Source organism: Lepisosteus platostomus, chromosome 1 (genome assembly GCF_059453375.1).
Source record: "Lepisosteus platostomus isolate fLepPlt1 chromosome 1, fLepPlt1.hap1, whole genome shotgun sequence".
Taxonomy (NCBI): domain Eukaryota; kingdom Metazoa; phylum Chordata; class Actinopteri; order Semionotiformes; family Lepisosteidae; genus Lepisosteus; species Lepisosteus platostomus.
Genome location: NC_142611.1, coordinates 65808787 through 65814933, shown reverse-complemented (window position 1 = coordinate 65814933; position 6147 = coordinate 65808787).

Below are 6147 nucleotides of genomic sequence, written 5' to 3'. Positions count from 1 at the left end.
ATTTCATTCTCTTCCCTGCCGTCCGGAACTCGGCGGGCTTGAGTTTATTACCATTAACGCATATTGCTGCCTGGATAATTAACGGCCCGCGGCCGTTAATTGCATTAGCCGCTGGGTTAGCGGGAAGGAGCTTTTACAACTCCGGGTACCTCGGTTATAAAAGATGGCCAAGACCGCGGGCACCCGATCCATCACCCTAACCTCCTGTAATTCAGCAGTTAATACGAGGAGCGCGTTTCCATTACTGTCAGCGCAAGGGGAAAAATGTGTTCCTTTATTTAATCAGCTTAGATAAGAGAGGGGGGGGGTTATTGCTCGCAGCCACGGGTAAGCGCGCTGGTAGTTTATAGGCATTGCTTGGATGGCTCCGACCCCGCTACTTAATGATCGCCGCGCTCCCCGTGTAATGTTCACTGCTAGGGAGAAAATTTCCCCAGCTCTTATTTATTATGATTACATTTAATGATAAGGTTTGTTAGAGGTAGCAGGAGGAGATAATTAATTTAGATAGGAAAATGAACGCGTGCCGGGGGCGGCAGCGCGCGCTGCAGCCCTTGCCGTCTCGCGCGGAGCCTGCTCACGCCCGCCAGCCCGCCCGCGCGCGCCGGAGGAGACCTTCCCCTGTGAGTGGAGCAGGACTTTTGTGGGCTGGAGTGAAATGTTTTATTTGCTGAAAAGAAAGAGAGAGAGAGAGAGAAAGAGAGAGAGAGAGAGAGAGCAGCAGGGAAGCGGCGGTTAGGGTTTTGGACGTGTAACGGGAAGGGTTCAAACACCGGATAAGCCTGCTGGTGTCGCCGAGAGCGACTTCACCCGAATCGCTGCAGTGAATCCCAGCCGTCTCAATAGGCGCGAACGTGAGTGAGTAGATAAACGCAGTCAGCCAAATGAATTGGTGGGGAGATGCGCTGACTTGCAACGTGTGCAGTAGTGTTCTGATTCTTTGCAAATACCTTCCTACCATCTTTCCCCCACCTGGTTCGGAATGGACAGCTGTCTTTTCATAATAATAATAATAATAATAATAATAATAATTACACTTATATAGCGCTTTTCTGGACACTCCACTCAAAGTGCTGTACAGGTAATGGGGATCCCCTCCACCACCACCAGTGTGCAGCCCCTCCTGGATGATGCGACGGCAGCCATAGTGCTCCAGTACTCCACTCACCACACACCAGCTCTCAGTGGGGAGGAGAGCAGAGTGATGAAGCCAGTTCAGAGATAACACAGTTGTCCGCGAGCACACGGCTTTGCCCCTCCCGAGAGAGGGCGGGATCCCGGGGCGCGCCTCGCCCCGAGCTCTCCCCTGTTAGACACGGCCAGCGGTGCCGGACACGTGAGCCAGGAAGCAGAGTTGTGCGTCTGGTCTTCTCCTGGGGACTGGGGAGTCCTCCTCTGTGTACCCCTGGACACTCGGGCACAGTAATCCTGGCACCCCTGCTTGTTTGTGGGGGCTGTGGTAGTGGCTTTAATCACGGCACAGCTTAGCACAGCAGAGCAGCGGGAGGCGAGAGAAACTACTGCACCAGTCGGTTTAAATGGGGAATTTTAGTAGACTGTGCAAAGTCAGAGTGGGATTCGACAGTCCATTGAGGAGTGGGATCTTTAAAGCCAGGGCCTCGGTTTAACATCTCTTCCCAAGCACAGTCCAGCAGTGTCCCCACTCACAGTACTTGGGCATTAGTTGGAACATTCTGTTTCAGAGGAAAGAGCGCCACCTACTGGTCCCCCAGCGTCACTTACCGCCGCAACCTGGCTTTCGTTACAGGTCTTCCATCTCGGTACTGCCCACCTCTGGCCTGGCTTAACTTCCGAGATCCGATCAGGCTGCAGGATGGGGAATCCTGTTGTCTTTGTTTGGGGCGTGCTCATCTCCAGATCCCCATCAGCTCCAGCGGTCAAGGCGGTTTTGATCAAAAACCATGTCAATTATTTTTCATACTGTTTTTTTTTTTTGGGGGGGGGGGGGGAGTGATTAAAATCTTTAATGTTTCAAAAACATCTCCCCCCCCCCCCCCCCCACCACCTACCAATCTTAATTAATTCGACTGATGCAACTGATCATATTTTTGGATACTCCATAGTTTTTCTACTGGGTGCTCGCAGCCTTCCTCGGGTTAGCGTTCACAAGCGCGTAGAACAGAGCGACAGCGTGATGCCCTGCTGTTAGGACAACGCTTGTGCGCAAGAGACGAAACACGAGCGAGGAAGAAAGCAGTGTGGACGTGTGCGAGCGGCCTCTTCTGTGTGCTCAAGGTGCTCTTTGATTCTCTTTCTCAGGCATGTTATCTGTTTCCTCGATCATGACTAAGAGGTGCAGGGTAACGCCCCCAGTGACATCAGAAAGGTTCTAAAAGGAGAAGAAGCTGTTCGGCTGATCTAGCCACTCGACTGCTAGGAGCTTCGCGATGCTTTGGTAGCTAATAGATGCCTGGTCTACGAGAAGAAGCAGTGCACCCGGTGATCCTCTGCTCTCCTGATTGCACACAAGAACGGGGCCCATAAACAGTGGAGAAGAATGGGAAATTGAAATAGGAGAGGGTCCTGTTATGATGTATTGCACCATATAAAATCACCTCTTTTATATAAGGCTAGGGGTTCGTCCACTCCCCAGTCTTTCCACAGCAGGTGGAGGCATAGAGTCGCCTTAGAAGGAGTTAGAATATTTATTAGAGTTATTTTCAATGCGGCTCATGAGGAAGTTGGCCGATGAAGGCCATAAGCAGACCAGGGCACTAGATAGCCATAGAGCTCATTTGGCGCGGATGCCTGCCATAGATAGCCGAGCAGGAGTCTTTGTTCATGCATTGGAGTTCTGTGCTGGTCAGGGACAGTTTAAGGGGGGCCTGTAAACAAATAAATGGAAATTGAGTGACCCCAGTGCCAATGGCAAGACCTGGGTTAACCCCTGCCCTCCTCTACCCACCCCAGCACTGAACTGACCTGCGTCAGATGCCCCCCCCCCCCCACCCCTCTCACTCTCTCCCCGATTGTCAATCCTTGCTTCTTGACTGGCTTACAGAAAAGCTCTTAATGCCAGCTCTATCTCACCATCTGCCCCGAAAGGAAAATAAAAGGAGTTATGAGCCTGAGATGCCGAGATCGCAGAGCAGATAGAGCGGATATCTCTTAAGTGCGGAGCCGTGTACTGCAAAAGCAATTCCAATCTGTCCAGGAGCTATCTGCCGCAGTTCAAAGTTAATGAGCCAGAGCCCTCTTCCCTAACTCATCCTGCCACTGCTGCAGATTCCACTTTGATTACTGTAATGAAACGGTCAGGGGATTATTAAACAACTCCCCCCAAAAAATAAAAATGCCCACACGCTCCAGTTCATCATGTCTACTGTTTGTCCACTTCCCAAAGGATGCCACCCTGAACTGCCCCCGAGAGGGGTCCACAGGTGAGAGGGCTGGGGCAGTCAGGTCCAAAGGCAAGAGCAATCAAACCAGATTGATTCAACACCCTTCACATAGGTCCTCGCATGCACCTTGCGCTTATTTTTCTCAAGCTTGCAGAAGATGTGCGCGCTTTGGCAAAAACAATATCTAGCCAAATTAAACAAATAGCTCAATTAAGGGGGTAGTTTCTCATATAGTGGTGTAGGCTTGGGGCGAGGGGTGGCTGGCTTCAGGGGGTGACCTCAGCTGCACCCACAGAGCCGTCCGACAGTGATGAACAACTCGCTGTGACTGGATAAGCCTGCTTTGGTGTTTTGTGGGGAGGGCTGCAGGCCCCATTGAAGATGCAGTGTTTCTCCCACTGAAATTACCCTAATGGCTCAGAATTATAATTAAAAGTCTGATTAGAAGGCATGCTTAAGCACCTTATTTGAAATTAACAGTAATCAATTTCGCTGACGGCTGAAACAGATACCGTTAGGCATTCCCCCCGGAGCAGAGATGCGGACTTTCTGCGTTTTGCAAGGATTTGAGCACCAGCTCTTTCAATTATTCATGCTGTGCAAGCTGCAAGGTTTACACTTTTTAGAAAAACACGACTGCATTACACCGTGCCAGGTCCTATATGACATCTGATAAAACAGGAATGCAGTTCGCTACAGTCATTTTAATGTTATTGATCAAAATTCTAATGCACCAGATTAGATCTAGTGTATTTTTGTCACATTTCTAAGTGTCTCCAATTAAAACCCAGCCTTGGAAATCATTTTAACAAGGCTCTCATCATGGAAAGGCACCATATACAGGCACCAAGAACAGAGGGATTTCAGCCGAACGGTGGGGTGCCTTCTTATAGCTAATTAAAGTGTGCCAAAAATGTATTGTGAGCACTGCAATTACAGAAGCCTGGAACAAGCACCTGCCTCTAGATACAGTATTATATTATTATTATTATTATTAATAATAGACTGTATTACTAGGCAGAATTATTTTTTTTCATTTGGAAGAGCACTTCATTCATGGAGACTTGCATTTAAATTAACCAATGACTTTTACTCGGAGGCCGTGTGTAAATCAGAAGGTCGGGTCTATAGGACTACAAAGCAGCAAGGTTTTACAGTCCTGTACACCCCACTCAGGACTGCGACATGGTGCAGACGTCCACAAGCGCCGTTACTTGTCAAGCAGAACTCCAGCTTCCCAAACAGCTCACAGATGGCGAAGCTGTGTGCTTCCTTACGCACACAGGCTGAAAGGATGACAGCGAATTAAGGCTTAATTAACAGCGATGCCAAATGTGCTGGTTACACGAGATCACCCTGTTAGCATTCCTCAATCATAAAACCGTGGTTTCACAGACAATTGATTAGCACTAGTCTTGGACAACCTGATGCTAATTTAGGGAGGAGCAGGACTAAAGCTAATCAGTGGCTGTATTACCAGTCCAAAGACGAATGAATTAGTGCAGGATTAAAAGAGGATTAAGCCCTGGGAGAAGAACATGGGCTTGTAGGTTAAGCAATTGATCTGACTGAGGCATGTGTGTGTGTTGGGCCCGACTCAGCTCTCTCGACAGGCTTGACCTTTTTTGCAAAGAGCCACCGACCAATTTGTCTAGTTAGTTATATAGCGCTGGCGTATCGAATCCCGATTCCCGGCTGTCACTTGCGGGGCCACACAGACATTTCCCGGTGACATCTTAACTATCAGATTTAATTAGAAACAGCGTGCGGTCCCTCAAGCAGATAGCATGGCAGGGGCCCTGCACACCACGTTCTCGGGAGGCAGCACAAGGAGAAATCGGGGGAGAGCACACGTGTAGAGCTCTCTCCGTGGTATTCAGCCTGGCGCTGTACCCTGGACTGGAACACACCACGTTTTGGAAAAAAAGATTTGCTGAGAGTGTGTGACCGTGACGGTTCTGCACGGGCTCTTGCCCTCTGTCGCTCCACCCTGCCTGTTTCATCCCACAACACCTGGGGCACGAACCCGGGTCTCCGGCGTTACCCAACAGGGAACCAGCCGCATGAGCTAAAGGAGACCTCCCCCAGCCCAGGTGGCTGAGGTCCCTGCTACGCGCAGGGAGGGCGATGAGGTCACCGTGTCCGAACTAGCTCCGCTACAAGTGGAGGCATAGTAAGAGGTAAGTGATAATCAGTGGGATATTGATTAATCAGTATGCAAATAGAACAGATCCTCTAAAGGGTTAACAAGGAGAGGCCGTTGGTCCATCCAGATTGTTTGGTAGTTAGTAGTTAATTAATCCAAGGATCTTATCCAGCTGGTTCTTGAAAGAAGCTGGGTTATCGGCTTCCACCACATGCCTGGGTAGCTTTTTCCACACTCCCGCCACACTTTGGGTAAAGAAGTGCTTGGTTTTAAATGCTTTTACAAGCAGCTTCCACTTGTGCCCTCCGGTTTGTGTTTCACTGTTAATCTTGAAGTAGTCTGCTGGGTTGGCTTTGTGAGAGCACCTTGCAGGATTCTGAATACTTGTATCAGTTCCCGTCATCGTCTGTTTGACTAAAAAGGTTCTGTTCCTTCAGCGTGTCGGTGTAGAACACTCCCTTCAGACTAAAGAGACTCAGTTTCTTCAGCCTGTCAGTGTAGGACACTTCCTTCAGACTAAAGAGACTCAGTTCCCTCAGCCTGTCAGTGTAGGACACTCCCATCAAACTAAAGAGACTCAGTTCCTCCAGCCTGTCAGTGTAGCACACTGCCTTCAAATTTAAGAGACGCAGTTCCTCA